General features: G+C 45.2%; 1 long non-coding RNA gene across 47 annotated transcripts in view; it reads right to left on the reverse strand.

Annotated features, from left to right (window-relative positions):
• The window catches only part of LOC100739688 (uncharacterized), a 187,429-nt gene that overhangs the window by 20,003 nt on the left and 145,099 nt on the right, over positions 1-22,327 (reverse strand). For 13 of the 47 annotated variants that reach the window (XR_014813677.1, XR_014813682.1, XR_014813678.1 and 10 more), the window contains 3 exons: positions 10,359-10,451; positions 8,520-8,681; positions 5,831-7,976 (listed from right to left, as the gene is read on the reverse strand). This is a non-coding gene — a long non-coding RNA (uncharacterized LOC100739688). Of the gene's footprint in view, positions 1-333; positions 466-1,099; positions 1,213-5,830; positions 7,977-8,519; positions 8,682-10,358; positions 10,452-22,327 lie in introns of those variants that run through there. The other 34 variants (XR_014813679.1, XR_014813676.1, XR_014813669.1 and 31 more) reach the window with 9 other exon arrangements.

Consider the following 22,327-nt stretch of genomic DNA (forward strand, 5'->3'; position numbering starts at 1 on the left):
CTGCCTTCCACCCTACCCCTAAGTTCCATGCAGTATAGTCAGGAAAAAAGATGCTCTTTTTCCTTCCCCCACGCCAATGACTGACCTAAATTCCCATAATATCAGAGCCCTGGAGCCTGGCTATCTGAGAGAGGAGATTAGACAGTGTATCCAAAAAATTAATGATCCTTCCAATTAAGCTGTTATGGATTCAAACTTCCCACAACAGTTCTCCCCCAAGTCTGATGAAAGCATTATTGAAAGTGGTAAATATGCAAGAAACAAAACTACATATAAACCAAGAATAGAAGAGCCTAAAGGCAGCCAAATGTATACCAAAGATGGTGTCCTTACCTAATTTCCAAGGCAGAGACGAGTCAGCTATAATTCAGGACAAATAAACAGCAACATAATCATTAACCATGTTAAGGGGTGAGGGTGCCTCAAGCTAAGATGATACATGATATTTCAGTGGTTTTAAAAAAGTGAAGCATGTTGCAGAATTGGAATTTACCATTTGATTACAAATACGTTCGAAACAAAAAAAAAAATGCATGCAATAAATATTTCTCAGATTTCACCAAGATGTTGACGTCTTACATAATGGACAGTTTTCTCTCTTCCCTAAAACTTTTTATTTTTACCCAAGGGAGAGGGTGGGGGGAGACAGAGAGAGAGAAAGATGTATTTAAGTATCCTGAGCAACATTTAAAAAGAAGGGCTAGAACGAGAAATATAAGCCATATAAAGAGAAGAAGTTCTTCAGAAAAGAAAGCCTTAATCTTTGTGCTGAGATTAAGGCCGTCTGGCGAAGCCTATGGAGCCCTTCTCAGAACAAGGTTCTTAGGTGCATAAACTAAAGTGCATAAGCTCACAAAAGAAACCAATTATAGAAAATGCAGTTACCAAAACATTACAAACCACAAATTTGAGATTAAGTGATGTATGTGCTTTTTTTTTTTTTTTTGAAGCCTTAAATAATAAATGGTGGGCCTAATTGAAGTAGTAAGGAAACATAAATGATAGTTCAGGATATCTGCCACAATTGTAACAGAATAGGAAAGTATTTCTAATGAGAAAGTTACAGGTGCTCCTGATAGTACTGTGGTTTGTTACTCACATCAGGTATGGTAAGACATCCTAAGTTTCTGATAAAAACAGTGGAAATGACGGCTCAGTTCTCTTCCATTCATGCTCATGAACTAGGGTTAGAACCTCTGCTTCAGAAACTCTATAGAAAGATCATACATTAGGAGAATACCCAGGAGAACGAACATGTGCTAAGCACCTACTGTGTACCACACACTGGTACATGCTCAACACCATCTTTCCTATGAGCCCACTTTTTCCTTTACCCCAGCTGGACCACACTGTGCGTGATAATAGGGAAGGTGTGAAGAGGCTCCTCTGATGAAGCAGAGGAATGTTGAATAGGCAGAGAATAAACAGTCCCAAAAGCTCTCGTTCAGGTTAAATTCTACTGAACAACTCACTCCTGAATGCTCGTAGTTGACTTTCATTGGAATCCAAAAGTTGAAAACAAGAATTCCAAGCTATGGACTTTCTTCAAACCCTAAGTGTTTACCATTTAAGAGTAGACACAACAAACATATGTCTGACACTCAGCGTCGGGGCAGACAGCACGGAGCAGCTGCCCCCATCAAACCCATGGCGGGGAGTGCCCAGCAAGGCTGCCATATAGAATGGGGGGAAGAAGGAAATCAGGGCCCTTAGATTCTGAGAAGTGGGTGGGGAACAGGGCAGGTGATGGAAGGTTTAGGGAGACTTTTCTGTCTGGCCTGTTTTTGTTTGGCTTTTACTTCATTTACAGTGGCACCTGATTGCTTTGCTGTTCTATGCTCCATGAGATGCTTTGGGTGGAGAAGAGGGACCCCCCCCCACATTGAAGAGGACTTTAGTGAGCTTTGACCCTCTGCCCAGCAATGAGCCACTGAAAAGTGTAGGATCTTGTCCCTGTCCCCAGGGAGCTTCTGCTCTTGCATCAGAAAATCGTACATGCAGCTGGCTTTACAACAAGACTGAGGGGAGCCTCCGTAGGTGGATTCTAGAATTTTCTGTAATTTGGGCCACTTCCCTGAATCCTATTAAGATATTTAAGTAAGAGACTACCTTGTGACATGTCTTTAATCTAAAAGCAAGTTTTTAAATTGTGGGGTCAAAGAAAACCAAAGGCCCCTCAAAAACAAATCAAAAATGCAAATTCTATTAACATATGACAGGAAAAGCAACTAGTTAAGGGGGGGGTCTTGAAGATAAATAGAATGTCGTTATCTCATTGTTTTTGTTTGTTTGTTTGTTTGTCTCTTCTAGGGCCTCACCCACGGCATATGAAGGTTCCCAGGCTAGGGGTCTAATCAGAGCTGTAGCTGCTGGCCTATGCCAGACCCACAGCATATAGGGATCCGAGCTGCATCTGCGACCTACACCACAACTCACGGCAATGCCAGATCTTTAACCCACTGAGCAAGGCCAGGGATCGAACTGGCAACCTCACAGTTCCTAGTCAGATTCGTTAACCACTGAGCCATGACAGAAACTCCGTTATCTCATTGTTTTATTTATTTTCTAATTTATGTGGCCATCTTGGTGCAAGATAGACTTTAAGGAAGAATCTGGGTATCTGAGGGTGACTCTACCCCAGGAAATGGACGTATAGTAGGAGCTCAACAAATATTTGCTGAATCCAAATTGATTTTCCTAAAAGCAAATGCCTCTCCCTCTTACCCAGCTCTAGTGCATCCTGCTCAAGGCGCAGGCTTAGCCTGAGGCTACAGAGAGAACAAGGTCAGGGTTAATTAGGAACAGGCAAAACTCCCATAGTGACAGGCTTCAGGACTTTTAAGGACAAGTCCTTAGTGTTCATTACTCCAAAGTTCTTATTCTGTGGAAGAGGAACAGGAGCCTCTGGGGAAATGCAAGGACTCGCCCACTGGCGTGGAGGAGGAGGGAGGAATTTAATTAGTGAAGTCATCCAGGTTTCTTTGGGAACTTCAGATCTGTTCCAAAGTGTACAAAATTTACCTGGATTTCAAGAGAAGAACAACACTGCAACTGCAGTGTCTTCAAAAGCACCGTGAGTCTCCTCTCTCGGCTCTGCGACTCCTTCTCCCATTGGTTTGGCACCAAAAGAGCACATGAGACAGTGACAGTAATAATCACTTGGGCAATTAGCAGGGAGTTTCCCCCTGGAAGGGGATAGGATGCAGGCTGCAGGGACAAGGATCCTGGCCAGCCAAGCTGGCTTGTTGGATCAATAGCATCATTAGCAGGCATCCCCTGAAGGAAGCTGCCCACCGCAAAGCTGGCATTTCATCTGTCTCAGATGCCCCCCCTCCACCACGTGCACGTATGAAGAGGTCAGATTCAAAGAGAAAAGGGCCTGGGCAAGGGGGAGTGGAGAACCAAGGGGCAAATGCTGCCTCTGGGAGTAATAGCTACAGCCAGACCATGCGAGGCGAATGTCAGGGCTGTAACCTAAAGGACGATTCGGACCCTGACACCACCAGTTCCAACTGCGGATATCAGTTCCAACCCAACAAGAACAATAGATGTCATGGATGTGTTCCTTGTGCTGTGAAAAATAGGGGAAAACAGCAGTTGGGGGTGGAGGGAGGGCAGTGCCAGGAACAGTGCTGCACTGAAGCAGTCTAATAACCCGAAAGGCAGGATGAGGCTGCAGAAGTGAGTAGGCTACTGCCCATGCTAAACAGTTTGGACTTTCTTCTGAGGGCAATGGGGATCCATGGTGGGTTCAAAGCATGGGAGTTCCCCAGTTTGAGATGATTTCTCTGGAGGCTGTGTAGAGAGCAGGTTAGCACAGTGGTCCCCCAAGTGCAACCAACCCCCAAATAGCAGTATCATCAGCACCTGAGAACCTGTTGGGAAGGCAAATTCACAGGACAAGTGAATCCGAATTGGGGCAGAGGCCGAGCAGTCTCTGCTTTAACAAGTGTGGGAAGCACTGGGTTAGACACTGGTCTAATTCCTAATCCATTAGAAGCTGCTGCAGGGGCCCTAGAGAAGACTGAAGGGACCTGAAAGTGGGTGCTGTGGTCCCTGCCAGGGGAGAACGTGATAGCATTAGGAGGCCAGAAGAGCGAGTCTGGGTGACACAGGGAGTGAGGGCAGAGGAAGCACAAGGAAATTCATGGGCTCCTTTGTCCCTAGAGTGGTTGCAAGGAGGTGCCATTTGCTAGAGATGGGGAAGGAGGACCAGCAGGTCTGCATAAGGGGCTACCCATTCCTTCCTTCCTTCGCCCATTCCCAGGCCCTCACTCAATTTTATCCCTGAGCAGTTCTAGATGGCCTTGGAGGAGCACAAAGATAGGACCTCAGTGTTCTAGCATGTAGTCTTCCCAGAGAGGCTGCAGTCGGCGGAAACAAGCTCTTCTTGGAGATCAACATTTGAGGGTCACCAGAGACTATGGTGGTTAGAAGACCAAGCCCTGGAACTGCCTACCTGGACTCATGATTTCTTTTTTTTTTTTTTTTTTTTTGTCTTTTTGCCATTTCTTGGGCTGCTCCTGCGGCATATGGAGGTTCCCAGGCTAGGGGTTGAATTGGAGCTGTAGCCACCGGCCTACACCAGAGCCATAGCAACGCGGGATCCGAGCCGCATCTGCAACCTACACCACAGCTCACGGCAATGCCGGATCATTAACCCACTGAGCAAGGGCAGGGATTAAACCCGCAACCTCATGGTTCCTAGTCGGATTCGTTAACCACTGCGCCATGACGGGAACTCCCCAGGACTCATGATTTCTTGTCTACCACTTACTGGTAGGGTGACCTTCAGCAAGTTTCTGAGCCTCCATTTCTTTATCTGTAAAATGGGAGTGGCAAAAATAGGACACACACATTTAAATTATTGAGAAGAATTCCAGTTACGGCTCAGCATGTTAAGGACCCGGCATTGTCTCAGTAAGGACATGGGTTCCATCCCTGGCCTTGCTCGGTGAGTGGGCTAAGGATCTGGCGTTGCTGCAAGCTGTGGCTTAGGTCACAGATGCAGCTCAGATCTGGTGTCGCCATGGCTGTTGCATAAGCCTCAGCTGCAACTCCAATTCAATCCCTAGCCCAGAAACTTCCATATGCTGCAACTGCGGGTTGTAAATAAATAAATAATATTGTGAAGACAACATGGGTTAGTAAGTATAAAGCATTTAGAACAGTTCCTGCAAGGTGAGATCAGTATCAGTTATTAGCTACTATTATCATTGTCGTTACCATTTTTTTCTGTCCCTGAGAATGGGGAGATTTGAAGGAAATGACCACGTTGTCCAAGATGGGAGGACTAATGGGACTCTCGCTCTGGTTCTATTTCAGCAGCTTTCCTTCTAGTCCTGACTTCTGCGGGCCACATGCTGCTGCCCTCCTCCTCCTATCCTGCATTGTCCTCTGCTTGCCTCCCCCTCAGCGTGGCTCCTCTCAGCTGGACTCAGTTGAAACCAGCTACGGTCTCAGGACACACTCGGGGGGGGGGCTCTGCCTGAAGAAAAATCTTCAGACAGAAAAAATCTTCATATGGATCCTTACTCTATGCATGGACCTGGGAGACGGAGTCCCTGTCCTCCAAAGCCTTCTAGCTGGAGGGTGACGCGTGGTGGCGTAAACAGAGCGAGAAGAGCTAGGAAGGCGTACAGGGTGCAGCAAGACGGCTCAAAGGACAGAGGGTTTCTCTCCAACGAGCCCTTCCCCTCCGATCCGCTTAATTTGTGTTCTCACTCTGAAATTATCAAAGTGTAAGAACTCTGCTGTTGGAAAAGGAAATGCGAAATAGGACAAATTCTTTTTTTTTTTTTTTTTAACGTCCCATGTTTTCTAATCTGGGTTTTGGAAGCAGGGCCCCTTGGCAGGAGAAGAAAAAGCACAAGCCAAGCTCTGAGCAGCAGTACTCCCAGAGCATTATGGGAAGCAAAACATCAGCCCACAAACGGACGCCTCCAGCAGCTGGGACTGATTACCGGCCCTGGTTTCACCCGTGGTCTGTTGGAGAGACGGATGGACTGAAATAGAATCCCAGAATGGGTTCTGAGAACCAACTAGAAAGAGAAGGGCCCAGAGGCACAGAGAGAACTCTCCAGAGATAAAAAGGTTACAGTGAGAGAGGATGAAACATGGAGAAGAAGCGAAAAAAGACCCCGAATAAGAAAACTTCAAAGGAGGAAGGGCCGAAGAGACCGGCGAATGATGGAGAGAGCTCATAACTTCTTTTCCGCTGGTCTAAGGGAGCAGAGAAATTTGATGATGAAAACTGGCACAGGAAGCTCGGAGAAGGGTCGGGAGAAGTCAGTGCCGCGGATGACCCAGCCTTAGGCTTGGAATCAGATGATGCTTCCCTGCAACATAGTGCGGAAGTGAGTGACCCACTGATTAGGGAAGAATGTGTTTCTGTCAGCCATGCAGGGCAGATGGCGTTATTTTGTCTCTCTTTCCAAACTCTGAAAAAGGATCCCCTCTTCCCACAGGTCCCATCATCCTCACAAGTCATGCACGTCAGAGAAAGGCTGTTTTCACTGCGGCACATCTGGGCAAACCAGAGTCTTCAACAGCATCTCATAACAGCACCAGCTCTTTTTGTGGGAGAAATAATGAAACACCTTATTAGTGAAACGAATATCAAAGTGCAAAAGGCCTGCTCAGGCAGAAAATGGAGGGAAATTGCTTCCTTCTGCCCCCGACCCACAAGCACAAGTCCTTTCCAAACTGGGTGGGATTTTTTTGGTGGTGGTTCTTTTGGTTTCTGTTGAGAGTTTAATGTATAAGAACACTGTTGCCCCTCGAGAGGAACGTATGCTTCTGTTATTAACATAGAGTAACTAGTGACTATGTCCCCAGTCAAAAGGGACACTCCCCCCTCATTTCACTCATCTTAAAGTAGAAAATATAGTTTACTTTTAAAAGGTTATAAATGTGCTCTATAGGAAAAAACAACAGAAGAAAAATGGACCCAACCATTGTCCCACAACTCAAAGAAAATGACTTGTATCTTATAAATCCTCCCATTCTTTTCATCACTATGTATACACTCTTCCATTGTTAAATTTCTCTCCTGAAAAATCAGTAATCATAGAAGAGTTACTGGGATTTTTTTTAAAGGATATAGTGGAAATAGGCTATTGTTGGCTACCCAGCACCTGTTTTATCTTCCTTTGATAACTGTGTCCATATTTTCTTTGTGGTATTACTTTTCCATGGAATGTACCTCGTGGGAATGCCATTTCGAATATGCTGTGTTCCCCTAACCATGGGGGTGGTGGGAATCTGACCAAGACAGGCCAATTGGATGCTCCTTCGCTGAAATTGGAATCTCGAATGAAGTGGCAGAAAGAGAGAGAGAGGGAGGGAGGAGGAAAGATGAAACTCTTACATTCCAGTACAATTTCCAAATAAGACCGTTGCATTATTTTTATCACCTCTCTACCCTACCCTCCTCTATAAATGCCTTGACTCCTGAGCCTACTTCTCCAAACTTCTAGTCAATCCTATGAACTCCTCCATGCCCTTTCAACAAATTTTCTTTTTGCTTAAGGCCAAAAGAGTCCATTTCTGTTGCTTCCAACCCAAGAATCCTGAATGAAAATGTGGCTAAAAGAGCGTAAGGACAAGGACACAACAAAGAAAAATCTACCAGCTGCGTTGCTACCACTTACCAAGCCCTGCCATCCTCCCAATATACCATGTTATAAGTTCTTTTGACTTACAGAATCAATTTTCTTATGCCAAGATGTTGGTGGGGTTGATGAATTGCTTTAAAGACCTTGATTTTTCAGGGAGTTCCGTTGTGATCCAACTAGTATCCATAAGGGTGCGTGTTCAATCCCTGGCCTCACTCAGTGGGTCCAGGGATCTGGAATTGCCGTGAGATGTGGTGTAGGTCAAAGACTTGGCTCAGATCCTACCTTGCTGTGGCTGTGGCATAGGCCGGCAACTGCAGCTCCGATTCCATGTGAAAACCATACGCCATGGGTGTGGCCCTAAAAAGCCAAAAAAAAAAAAAGTATTTGTTTTTCTCCCCTACATATAAATATATTCTCAGAGATGTGAAATTTTAACATCTCTTCTAAAAAGGTAGAGTCTCTTTCCCCGCCCTCGAAACTGGGCTGGCCTTGTGACTTGTTTTGGCCAACAAAGTGCAGTGGAAATAAGATGTGCCCAGTCTGAATCTGTCTCAAGAGGCCTTGGGTGCTTCCACTTGCTTTCCTGGGTCCCAGCCTGCTCCAGGAGAGTGGGGCTGAGCTATTCTGCTCCACTGAAGAGTCAGACAAGAGGTATCCTAACTGAGGCCACGCTAGACTGGAGTCGCCAGCTGAACCTCCTGCTGACTGCAGATCCATGACTGAGTCCAGCCAAGATCAGCTAAGTCTGTCCCAGAGCAGCAGGGCTGTAGATTTGAGTGTAATAAGCTGTTAATTTTTTTTAAGTGTAAGGACCATAAGCGGTATTATGTATTATCTGAACAACATAATAAGGGACTATGTTCTGAAAAATATAGTTTAGTTCCTTGGGGGACAAGATACCATAAGTTGAGACTCTCTCAGAAATGCCGCAAAAAAAAGGATAGTCCTAATATCTCAGTTGCTTTTGTAGTTTGTGAAGCACTTGAGTCCTGGGGTCAGAAGGCCTCATGCCGCCATGTATCAGCCCTGCGACATTAAGCATGTGTGTCACGGTTTCCTCATCTATAAGAAGATGAAAATAATGGAATCAATCTCAAAGTGTTAAATGGCAAAACAGATGTATGAAAATAATGAAATCAATCTCAAAGTGTTAAATGGCAAAACAGACGTAAAGGGCTTAAAGAGAAATCATGCATTTTAATATTAGCCATTTTAAATCGTGTTCTTCTGTGACAGTTTGCTGCTCAGCATCAGCAGCTTTGAAATGAATCAGTCTTTTGTTTCTTTTACTCAGTTTGATCATCTTTGCCTTCTAACAGGAATAGTGGATTTTGTTTAATGCATTTCTGATATATTGGCGTTGATTCTACCACGCTGTTGTTTTGTTTTTCTATTTCTTTTAATTCCTGTCTCCTTTGAGATAGATTAAGTGTTCGGTTTCCTCTCTTGTTAAATATGTATATTTATGTATGTACAATATATAGTATATATTCTAAGTGCATGTAATTTAACAAATATAATTTATAATATATTTTATGTATTATACATAGCAATATCATTTCAGTAGTTACTCTAAAGATTACCACGTGAATCCCTAATTGATTAAAGTCTAAGGTAAATGAGCATTTTATCATTGGACAACGCAAGACACAGAATCCTTGACTTTGACATATTTCCCCCCCACTATGTGTAGTATTTGGTGTGTAATATGAAGTTCTGGATACTGTTATTCTGCTCCAGGAAGGATGTGCATTTGCTTCAGTCAGGAACTTAGGCTGAAAATCCAGCCAGAGATTTTCAGAGATTTGGGTGATTTGAAGCTGGGCTTCAGTCTTTGTGAGGGCTGGTTTGTTTCCCATTCTCCTTCACTCTTGGTATGAATTTCTTGGTGGGGTTTCTCAACCTGCACCATAGATATTGTAGACTAGATCGTTCTTTGTCATGGGGATGCTGTGTGTGCATGGCACAATGTTTAGCAGCATCCTTGGCCTCTACCCACCAGAGGGTACGCATCTACTCATGCCCTACTCCGTTGTGACAACCAAAAATGTCTCCAGACATTGTCCAGTGCCCCCTGAAGGAGGAAAAGCAGCCCCATTGTGGCCCTATGGGATTCCCCCCAAAGCCTACAGCCCCTCGGACTGTCAAAGCCCCACTCATGTCTCAGCTTCACTGGGATGAGGTGACAGCCACTCCCAAAAGCCACTCACATCTCTGGGTCTCCCTTCTCATAGGCCCTCTCCCCGCCTTGGGAGCCCCTCTGGTGCCTTCTTCGAGCTGTCTGTTTGCTTTTTTAGTTCTCAGCAGAAATATTGATCTGAAAAGACCCTGTTCATCATGGCCAAACTCAAGAGTTCCAGTCACTTGGAAGTAAAATCTTACATCATTTTAGTAGAATATAAATACACAGGACTGAATGTTTTCTGCTGAGTTCTTTGGTGTGGGGTGCAAAGAGGGACTGTGTTACAAATGATAACAGACCTGTTCTTAGGGGAATTTGGAACTAGATAATTCTTTGTGATGGCCTCTGGTATAGATCATTAAAGTGTACCTGTTCTTAGAGATGTTCTCCCTCTAGTTGGTATGAATATAAGCACATTTTAAAGCTAAAATAAAAAGACTTCAGTTGAGCTACAAAGAAAATATGCATTCCCCCCATTCCCTACCCAAAAAGCATGTAGTAGAAAACTGGGGAAGGAGATGTTTATCACAACCTAAATTCAATCCCCTGCGTTTTACCAGCTGTGTGACCTTGGCCAAGTCGAGGCTCGGGGTCCTCTGCAGAATGAGGCTGTGGGATTAGATGATCCATCACGGCAGTCGCTTCCAGCCCTGACAGACAAGCAATCTATTAGAAAACAGGTTTGTGATCATTCAGCACACCAGATACAGCCAAAGGGAGGCAGCCTGTTTATGAAAAATCAGTCACATCTGATTGATCGAGTCCCATCTCAAATGATGTTCCCAGTTGAGAAAGGAAAGGAAACCCATCAGACATGGGATGATCCAGTTTCCAGATACATCTGACAAAACACATCAAAATGTCCTTCTGCGGAAATTGGAGAGGCGAGGGCCTCCTTGGACGGTTTGTAACTCGTTGATTGCTGAGACCCAAGAATCCTGACTGGCACGTAGCTGCAGAGCTCTAAAGGCGGCCCCTGGAGTTACAGCCCCATGAACAGCAGCCTCTTCCAGGCCTGTTGCTGCTCTGTGTCAACAATTTGGATGATAACCAAGAAAGCATTTCAGGGAGTTCCCGTTGTGGCTCAGCAGGTTACAAACTCGATGAGTATCCATGAGGATGTGGGTTTTGACCCCTGGCCTCCCTTGGCGGGTTAAGGATCTGGCCTTGCAGAGAGCTGTGGGTGTAGGTCAAAGACTGGCAGCTGTAGCTCTGAATCGACCCCTAGCCTGGGAACCTCCATATGCTGCAAGTGCACCCCCCCCCCACCAAAAAAAAAAAAATTTCATCTGATGTATGGGTTTTTCAAAGATGGGATTCATAGCTAAGGTGAACTCAAAATCACATTCTTCCAACGCCGCTTCAGGGGGCACCTTTTTCTCATACATGAAATGTTACTGGTGTTGGCCTCTTTCACGTCCGCCTTCGTACCAGTTTCATGCTCTTGGCTGCGTCAAGAGCCACATGGACCCTCCGGCTTACAGTTCTCCACGCCACGTTTATTCCCCAGACTAAAACCAACACAAGACAAAATTAGATTCAGGACTTGGGTCCCCACATACCACCGTCTACGTTTCCTCTGGGTGTTGCCTGTTCTACTGAAGTTCAGAGGGTTGCAGAGGAGGAAAGTTTTGGGGATTGAGAAGAAAGCAGCTTCAAATTAAAAATCGGGTATCCACACACATCCTGCCCCACCCCCACCCCTGGAAAGACATTGTCCATTCCCTGCCAAAAAAAGAAAGCCTTCTGGCTTGGTGGCTCCTTCCTTTGCCCCAGCCCCCCACAGAGTCACTCGTGTCCCTCCAACACCCCTACACCACCTGCCTGGGCCCCTGATAAATACTTGTCTTGACTTCAACTGGATATGCAAACTTCTGCCTTCTACTGTATATTGGGGTCTCTGTGGTTCTTATTTTTACCCAGTGTGTGCCCAGGAGGGGGTTGGGAAGCAGAAAGAAACGCTTGCCTTCTGCAATGAAAAGGCCTATCAAAGAATTTTCCTATAAACTCATCTCCCCAAGAGATACATTTTGCCTTTAAGATAAAGTAGACGTTAAAAGGTCTTCTCTCATGGAGGATGAACATGTGGTTACCACACAGGGGAAGGAGAGGGATAAATGAGATATTTGGGATTGGCAGATACAAACTCTATGGATAAACTGAATCACTTGGCTATACACCAGGCTATACATTGTAAATTAACTATACTTATCAATAAGATAAATCAATAAATAAAAGGTCTTCTCTGACTCTGCAATTCCACGATTCTGTGGTTTTACCTGAAATGTCTTCAAGTAGCTAAATGCTTAAGAAACAATGAACCCAAATCCACCCCACTCCACAGTCCTGTATGAGGGGGTTGCGAGCCAAAAAATGTGTGGATCAAAGGTTTCCAGAATGCAGCGATGACTGCCGTGCATTTGCACATCTCCCTTCTTTCGGCATTTGTACAAACCTGAATATATGCTCATCCCTATTCACTAAACAGAAGCTTCAAATCCAGTATAAGCATGAAGCAGGGACAAAGGATGAAAGAGAGTAAAAGTGATTTGGAGAAAAAAATATATAAGCACGGATCTATAGCCCCAGGGAGTAAAATGCCCACACCAGAAAAAGGAGTTGACTAAATGAGATTCAGGACTTGGGTCTCCAAATACCACTGTCTGCTTTTCCTCTGTGTTCAGGGCTGGTGGGGAGCTGAGAGCAGGCATGGCCAGCGGACATTTGCAGGCTCTGCGTGTCCGCTGGGGAAAGGGGGGTTATCAGAGCAGACGCTCTAGTAGGTGTGGGTGAGTCTGATGCCAAGTTTAAGAGCCAAATGGCATTTGCTGAGTTCCTTCCAGAACAGACCCGCTAACTCAAGCCATGCCCACCTCTGCAGTCTTTGCTGCCCTTTCAAGCACAGTAATCTTTCTTTCCTCTAATAAGAATAAACGGCTCTTGGAGGCTGAGCCTGGGCTGCCCTGTGAGACATTATGTATGATTTAGGCATCATCTTTGACAGATCACAAGAGGGTCCGTGTGTCCAGCTGGCCCTCCCCACTGCAGGCACAGTTCAGCCAGTCCATTGCAGGCTCAGATTCTCCTGGTTGGTCACACTCTCCCCACGTGTTCATCCCTAACTGGCACCTTCATTCTTAAGTCTCTATCCGAGACCATGGGCACGGGTCTTCCAGCACCTCTGCCAAGGCCTCCTTATGAGGGAGAAGAAACTTTGAAGACAATACTCTTGGTACTAGTATATTTCCCCTTTCAGCCCTCCTCTTCCTCCTCACCTTCCCCCAGACCCCAGAGTCCATAAAACTGCTGGAGCCTTTTATTCAAAATTCCCTCAACAACCAGGCAACACCCCCATCTCTGCTCATCTACCTGACCTGCCTCCAGGACCCACACCCCGATGGAGGCCACCGCTTTCTCCTAGTTCAGCCTCTTGCTAATGCCATCGTGGAAGGCCCCCCTGTTTCTTTCCTTTTGGCTCCTTGATGCTTTAATTGGTCACTCCTACACCTGGCAGCTCAGCACTCTCTTGCTGAGCTCTTCTTGGAAGTAAATAAATGAATAATCAATAAGGAAATAAATAGTTAAACAGAATGGAGTAAAATATCAAATGGAAATTTTGTGTTGTCTTAGAACTTGGGTTAAAGCCCCAGAGCTGAGAAGAATAGGTGAGAAAGAAAACACAGTCCATGGAGAACAGTTTGGAGATACCTTAGAAATCTATACATAGAACTTCCATATGACCCCACAATCCCACTCTTGGGCATCTATCCGGACAAAACTCTACTTAAAAGAGACACATGCACCCGCATGTTCATTGCAGCACTATTCACAATAGCCAGGACATGGAAACAACCCAAATGTCCATCGACAGATGATTGGTATATATACACAATGGAATACTACTCAGCCATAAAAAAGAATGACATAATGCCATTTGCAGCAACATGGATGGAACTAGAGAATCTCATACTGAGTGAAATGAGCCAGAAAGACAAAGACAAATACCATATGATATCACTTATAACTGGAATCTAATATCCAGCACAAATGAACATCTCCTCAGAAAAGAAAATCATGGACTTGGAGAAGGGACTTGTGGCTGCCTGATGGGAGGGGGAGGGAGTGGGAGGGATCGGGAGCTTGGGCTTATCAGACACAACTTAGAATAGATTTACAAGGAGATCCTGCTGAGTAGCATTGAGAACTTTGTCTAGATACTCATGTTGCAACAGAAGAAAGGCTGGGGGAAAAATGTAATTGTAATGTATACATGTAAGGATAACCTGACCCCCTTGCTGTACAGTGGGAAAATTTAAAAAAAAAAAGAAAACACAGTCCACACCCGAGCAAACTCTAACAGAAGGTACTAGGGGTAGACAGCCAGTCACTATTCCCTAAGAGGCAGCCAAGCCAGTCTTTGGACTGGTGACCACAGTCCCACCTGTGCCCTCAGCCTGGTGAGTGGGAGTGGAGATGCAGCTGGGTGGTGGCAGGGCTCTCTGCTCCCCGGGGCTGCCATGGCACAGAGCAGAGCGATGGCAGAGCCCTGGGGGAGGTTTCCAGTATCCCACTGCGCAGAGACCAGAGAAGGAGTCCAGTGGGGAGAGGCTGGTTGGAGCTGCCTGTGAGGGCAGAGCAAAGAGAGGCTCCCGTCCTTCTGGAGTGTCATGGGCAAGATGCCCGACATTCCCAGTGGGCAGAGTGGGCACCGTACAGAACCACCTGGCTTTAGTCCTCTCAGAAGGAGGCCCAGTGGAGTGAGCCCACCCTAGCAGACAGAGGTTTTGTGAAATAAAGCATCTGGAAGGACCTTTGGGGCCACAGTTCACAGCAGCGCACCTAGAACAGAGGACGGCAGGGTGGAGGCTTCCAGTGGGAGGTCTTGTCCAGAGGAAGAACCAGCAATTTTTCCCCACCCTTGACCGTTGAGAGAGAAATACTAACAGCCCCAGTTATCCAAGAAGATCTCTTATGCCTCTCATTCCTTCCTCATCCTCCCCTTCAGCCCGACCCCCACCATGCAGTAGAAGTAGGGTGGGAAGTGAGGAAGACGGCGCAAAATGGAAAATCAGACAGCAATGCTCCCTCCTACTTCGGCTCAATAGCACCTTAGGTCAAGCTTGAGCCTAGAAGAACGGAACTCTTCTTAAATTGGATGAGGAACTGAAGTTTTGACATTAAATTGGATAGGACCATTTCCTATCTAAAAACAAGATGATTTTAAGACATGAAAATTATCATAAAAGCCATGGAATCTGCTTGCAATATCATCCTTGGCAAATCCTACCCAAGCAGGTTTGAAGCTGTGGTAGGTGAAAAATAAAGTTATTTTATGATCTTATCTTACCAAATATAGCTCATTCCAATGCCAGCTAGAGAAGCCAAAAAGAAACTGAGAGGGAGACAAACGAGGATGAAATCTGCTTTGGAAAGTGCCACCACGGAAGGCTGAGGAGGCAACGGGTAGGGAGAGAAGGAGCCCTTTCTGTGAAGAGGGGGAAAGATCATTCCAGGCTGAGGGAAGTTTACGTGCAAAGGCCCTGAGGCAGAAAAGAGGACGCCATGGAACTACAGGGTCACGAGCAGGACAGACACAGGGATGATGTTGGAGCCAGATCATACAAGGCAACGTGGTCCACTGTAAGGAGTTCGGTTCGATTCCCAGGGCATTCTGAGTTTAAGCTGCAAAATGACATAGTACAACTTGATGTCTAAGATCACCGTTTATGCTGTTTGAAGAATAGATTGGGGGCAGGAGCAAAAGCCAAGGCCTACTAGAAGGATGCAATGTACTTCACAGAAGAGGCACAATAAATTCTCAGTGGTTGCTTTTCTCAGGTTTACAGACTCTGAAAATCAGAAAGACTGATGGCCATGGTACTTCAGGCTCTTCATGCTAAAGCAATCTATTGAAATTTGACAAAAACAGAAATAAAGAAACAGAAAAGAGTCTCTTGTGGGAAGTACTCCCCGCCTAATGAAAGCTACATAATGTGTTACATACCTACATAGATGCTTCCTCTCTCAATCACCAGGAAGCTCAGAACTAGATTTTAGGTTCTAGTGCAGTAATTTTCTCACCTCTTCTTCGTCACTCTATGTATTCCATTTCTAACCACAACTTAAACATGATTTCAACATGAGAATGCACGCTTTGGTTTTTCATGAGCCATCTCAAATCCACTGTAAAGATTTTTTTTGCACAATCTGTCACAAAGGGAAGAATGAGGTTTTTTTAACAAAAGAAAAAATGCTGCCAATAATCAGGAAAAAAAATGTTGTGATGCTTTTTCTCACCAACCGAACAAGCCACCTCTAGTGGATCCACACAGACCCACTGTCAGCCCCTGAAGTGAACTGCAAACACCTCCTGGTGTTTGAGACCCTCTCATTCTTACTCACTCTAGCCAAATTTTAATAGCTTCTATATTGTGAACCTCAAGAGAAGTCCTTTAATAGAATATCGAGCACTTGTTCTGTGCCAGGCACCATACTAAGCGCTTTACATATATTATAATAATCCATCATCACAATAACCCAATAGGTAAGAGCTATTATTACATATCCTTATTTTAGAGCTAAAGAAACTAAAGCATGAAGAGTTTCAGTAATGTGTCCAAGGTTGACCAGATGGCCAGTGGCGTCACCAGTGTTTCTACTCTAAATCCATCTGTCTCTGGGGTAAAGTTTTGGATCTGGGAACCTAACCTTAACTTCCAATGCACTGCCCACCCAGGTCCACCAGAAGGGATGTTTGCCTTAGTCCTTTAACTCATGGGCCTTGTCTGCCTGCCATAGGCACTAGCTTGGCCCTTTGCCTCACCATCCACTGTTACCCGCCACAGGAAATTTCAGGACTGGCTCAGGCCCTAAACAACCATTCTGTGTCCATGTAGGAGACAATGGGATCAAGAGACTATGGTGTGCTCCGTTAGTTTGTCATGGTTTAGGGGAGCCAGTCCTGTGCACCACCTCTCTATTATATGTTCAAGACGTCGTGTTGCTAGCTTGAAATTAGCCACCATGGGAGTATTTACACCACAGAAATTGGCAGACACAACAAACTGGGGCTTTGTTGGAGGGAAAACCACATATGCCAGTATACCACTTGAGACAGTCAATAGGGATCATAACAAATCCATCTCTTAGACAGTCTTTTTTCATAGCCTTTGATAAACAAATCATTTTTAATTCCTAGCACTGCGTCAAAAGAAGTTCAAGTGAAACTGTACATGTGGGAGCCATTTCTTCTTGCCCAGGAGGCAAATATCCTTCCTCAACCTGTGCTGCTCTCCTCGCTGCATTGAAAGATACAGGCTAGGCAACTTTTTCACGCTTTCCTTCATTCTGTTGAGCTTGCAGTCTTGCTGGAAGGAGGGAGCCAATCTCAGGTGCGGAACATCAAATTGCTTATTGGAACAGCTGCCACTTTCAGCTGAGTAAGCAGGACATTCAAGGGTGGCACTTTCCAGCTATGGTGTGGCAGCCAGTTAAAAATCAGTGTTGGGGATAGAAAATAAGAAACAAAAGGAAAACCATCTGATGGTTTGAGAGGCACCCCGGCCAGAAGCCTCCCACACTTGTAAACACACTACAGGATAAAGAAAAGGATGGAAACCCCAAAATAAGAAAAACCTGCACTTGAACCTTGGCTCTTCCATGTGCTACATGTTCTGATGGAACTAAAAGATAGGAGAGAAAGAAAAGGCGTAATGGGTACGAGGGATCGATCTCAAGTCTGAAGAATAGACTCTGCACTTGGACAGGAATGCAGGGAAGAGTTTAGTACGACACTCATCCACTTGCTTATTCATTGTTCACTGGGCATCTTCTATGTGCCATGAGCTACAACACATATAGTTGAGACCGAAAGAGATACAGCTCCTGCCATCAAGGAGCTTACAATCTAGTGGTGAATGGGAACATTAAATGTGTCGTATTAAGAAGGCGTGATGTTGGTTATGATAAAGAAAATAAATGAGCCACAGGAGCATCATGGGGAGGACTTGTGGCTGACCTGGTGCACGGATCACAGAATAAAGTCCTGCTCACAGAGAGAAAGGGTGATCAAAAAAGCCAGAACAGAGAAGCTGACAGCATGACTGAGGCGCATCACTCTTGCACGAGGATGGGCCACCATGGGTTTGGACATCAGAGATCTAGGTTCCAGTCCTTACGCAACCTCTGACAAACCGAGCAAGTTATTAACGTCCATGAGCTGGGTCTCTCGGTCACGGAGGGACAGTGATCCTTACCTTCCAGGTTTACTATTCGAAGTAGGTTAGTGTGGGGTACAGGACTCAGCATGGTGCATGGCTCATCACGGGTGCTCAATTAAAGACAGCTACATATAAAGATTGATCAATGAGAATTTTTTAAATTAAGGATCTCTTAAACTGCACACACAAGCCACTTGGTGAGTAAGCACCAAAATATCCATCAGCGGAAGGATTTAATGAGGCTTAGAGGTCCTGTCCTGTGAGGCCGAGAGAGGGTCAGCACAGCAAGAGGCTTCGAAAGTGCTTGCATTAGACACATCCAGGGTGGTCAGCATTTGTTTAGAGCAGTCACAGGAATATTCACTGTCCTTTCCAAGCTACCTTGTTCGGCTTTCCCCCAAACATAGTTTCCGACTGCAGTAACTCGAATGCGCAGATTTTCCCAGGTAAGTTTCCTTTTCATTCTTATCAATAAACAGCCATTTCCTTTTATTTGCGTGCATTTCCCTTTGTTTATCTTTCTTTTCTTTTATAATAGTTTGTGTTTATATTATTTTACAACGTTTTATATTGTTTCCTTGTATTGTCTCAGGGAAAACATGGTCGCTATAGAGCCCTAAAGGCTCCTCAAAGTTTGAGTTGGAAGAGATCAATTCAATAGCTTCCCTAAAATGTGTCATTTTTCCTCTCTCTTGATGTATGTAAATGGAAAAAGTCTGTGATACTTTCAGCACACTGGATCTGCAGCAGGGGTGACAAGGCTGCCATGCCTTGTCTCCTTTGTACCTTTGCTCATCTTCGGCATCAATTATCAAAGAAGATAACAACATACGAGTTGATCAATCTCCCCACTTTAATTTAGCAAGACAGGTCATAATGGCTTTGTTCCTTGGCCGACATGCCAGAGAGCTGTTTTCACATATTAATGTGACATGACTGGGAGGGTCATAATAGCCATGACAAGATAAAGGGAATTAGTTAAAACTTAATTAAAACCACATGGATAACAAGTAAAACACTATATGTTTAGTAACCTGAATTCTTCGTTGCTGGGTTGGCAAAAAAAAGGGAAGATGCTTTGTAGCAAGCACAAGGTCCCCAATTAATAAAGAGCATTTCACCCCGATCTGAAATGATCAGATCAAAATCAGAATCAAGAGGAAATGAAATTGGTGATTCAGATACCTCTCAGCCCCCTCCCGGCCCACCCTGGACAGAAGAAGCAACAAGGGTGGAGTTCTCGTCAACCCCAAGATCAGAAGCACTGAGTCAGTGGTTACGACTTTGTCATATGCTTATTAAAAAGCTGATTCCTGGGACCTAATCTCAGACATTCTGATTCATTGAGCCTGGCGCGGCAGGCCTGAAATCTTCATTTTAAGCTAGCCCCTTTCAGTGTTAAAGTTATTTCAGATAAAGTTATTCCTGTCCATTTGGTTATATTAGACAATGGGGGAGTTCCCACTGTGGTTTAGTGGGTTAAGGACCTAACGTTGTCTCTGCGAGGATGCAGGTTCTATTCCTGACCTGGCCCAGTGGGCTAAGGATTTGGCATTGTGGCAAGTTGGGGCATGGGTCCCAGATGAGACTCAGATTCCACATTGCTGTGGCTGGGATGTAGGCCTGGGCCAGGAACTTCCGTATGTCACAGGTGTGGCCATGAACAGAAAAAAAAAAAATAGACAATGGGGTGAGATACTATGAGATTATGTAAATATCCTGCTCTGGGTTCAACTTTTACCCCCTAGTTTTAACAGCCATGGATGAGCCTTATCTGAACCCATTATCACTATCATGGTTGTACAAAGGTGATTTTTCTAACTCCTATATTTATTAGTTCACATTTATTTCTTTAGACCTGTTAGTTAGGATATATTATTTCTTCCTTGTCCCTTTCTACATTTACCAGCTGACATTTTACTCTAAGGAAGTTCTCTGCCATTGATTGAGTATGGGTACTTACTTTATTCAGTGGGTAATTGATCCATTACTGTGACTTATTTTTAATGCTCCTTTCTTCCCAAATTTGAGCAGAGGTAGCCCCTGGCTCCTGGAACATTTCGCATGTCCTGCTTTCTGAACACCAAGATCTTCCAAGCTTCTCTGTACTTCCCTGCCCAGCCCTGGAAGGAGCCTTCATTCCTCTTAGTGGATGAGCAACAGTATTTGAAAATAAATTACTGCACTGAGAAGGACCCAGCATTATCTCTGTAGTATTCCAGCCCCAAAGGCCCTTCGCAAATCTATTTGTAAGAAAACATTAGGCAAACTCAAATTGAAGGGTCTTCCACCAAATAAGGGGCCTGTGCTCTTCAAAAATGTCAGTACTGGAGTTCCCATCGTGGTTCAGCGGTTAACGAACCCAACTAGTATCCATGAGGATGCAGGTTCGATCCCTGGCCTCGTTCAGTGGGTTAAGGATCTGATGTTGCTGTGAGCCATGGTGTCGTTCACAGACTCAGCTCAGATCCCAAGTTGCTGTGGCTGTGGCTGTGGTATAAGCCGGCAGCTGTGGCTCCAGTTCAACCCCTAGCCTGGAAACGTCCATATACCCCAGGTATGGCCTGGTCGGTGGACCACTCTCAGAGCTGGACCACTCTCGGAGCATCACGGACTCAACACACTGAGGAGAATGGCCACCCAAGCACGTCCATAGAATTTTGCTTCTCTCTCTCCTATGCCCTATTCCTTGTCCATTTTCTTTTCTTTCTTTCTTTTTTTTTTTAGGGCCACACCCTCAGCATATGGAGGTTCCCAGGCTAGGGGCTGAATCAGAGCCACAGCTGCCAGCCACAGCCACTGCCACAGTAATGCCAGACCTGAGCCCTGTCTGCAACCTACACCACAACTCACAGCAGTGCCAGATCAAACCCACAACCTCATGGTTCCTAGTCAGATTCATTTCCATTGCACCACGACAGGAACTCCCCCTTGCTCATTTTCTAAAGGGCTGTTCGCTGAAAGAAGTTGCTAAGAAAAGCCAATCAAAAGAAGACCAAAAAAAAAAAAAAGAGAGAGAGAGAGAGACAGAAAGAAAAAAGAGGACTAAGACATGCATAGCTCTGCACTAGAGGTTGATTAGGGTCAAAAGAAGATATATTTAAACCTAATTAAGATAAAGGATTCCTCTTTTGGCTGAATCTCCAAGAGTAAAAGCTCTGAGGACACGTCAACTTCTGTCAGATTCCTGTCAGAAAAATATCCCATCAAAGCAGCCCCCTGACAGCTTTGAAGAGTGACAGTCCTGACTGTCGTTCTGCAGGCATTCTTATTATAAAACTCAAGAAATCATACTAATACCTTAATCCCGATTATTTCAACCTTTACAAAACCCTTTTACATGCATGAATGCCGTTCTCGCTTTCTAAACCTGTTATTGCTCCTATGAAATTGGAAGCTATGCACTCCTTCAGAGTAGGGGTCGTGCCTTGGTTATGTTTGTCCCCCCAGCTTTTGGCCAAGGTCTGGCATCTCGCAGGAGTTCAACAGATCCTGGTGTAGTAAGAGACTCTGCCCACCCCGCCCCGTCTTCAAGTACCTGATAGTACATTTCACTGAACTGAAGTTACCATCAATTACTATCACCCACTATTATTTTATGTATCTCTAAGAAAGAAAAACAAATGGTGCCATCTAAACTTGGCGAGCCATTGATTGCAAGATACATCACAATCGCAGAGATGTTAAAATGTGGGGGCGTGGCCGGAGAATTGAGACGCTGCAGAAGCGCTGCTCTGCCGTGGGGTCCCCTGCCCCGCACAGCCAGGAAACTGATAATGGCCTAACCTTAGAGTTGTTGATGATAACCACAGGAAGGGAGGGAGACAAAGAGGAACAAGGGGATGTTTCTTTACAGCACAGAATGCATCGCAGGTTTGATGACTTTGGGGCAGGCGGGAATCTTAGACTGCAGTCAAGTTGGCAGCCACCTGTGCTCAGGAAGACTATCAATAGGTTCTCGCCTTTCCAGGAAAAGGCGCAGGCCAGGTGAACAGCAGCAGCCATGGGACAGAGTTCCAAGCCCAATGGCCCTTTAACAGAAAGTGCACTGGGGGAGGAGGAGAAGGAGGAGGAAAGGAAGCGATGTCTTTACTGTCTTGTTACACAATCTGTATGGTCGCTATCACGGGAACCCAGAGCTATAGAAACCCAGTGAGTGAGGATGCTTGGAACGACGGCAGAGAAAGAGACTAAGCATTCTCAGCCCCGGGGATAAACGCCTTGATTCTCAGCAGACACCTTTCTGCTAGGAGTCAAGGAGCCATATTTTTGTGTTGCCAAAGGAGTCGCTCCCGACAGGTGATTAT

This window comes from Sus scrofa, chromosome 8 (genome assembly GCF_054392235.1).
Source record: "Sus scrofa isolate SSC_HxYL_T2T_F1_AM1 chromosome 8, Sscrofa_HxYL_maternal_Yorkshire_Landrace_v2.0, whole genome shotgun sequence".
In the NCBI taxonomy this organism is placed as follows: domain Eukaryota; kingdom Metazoa; phylum Chordata; class Mammalia; order Artiodactyla; family Suidae; genus Sus; species Sus scrofa.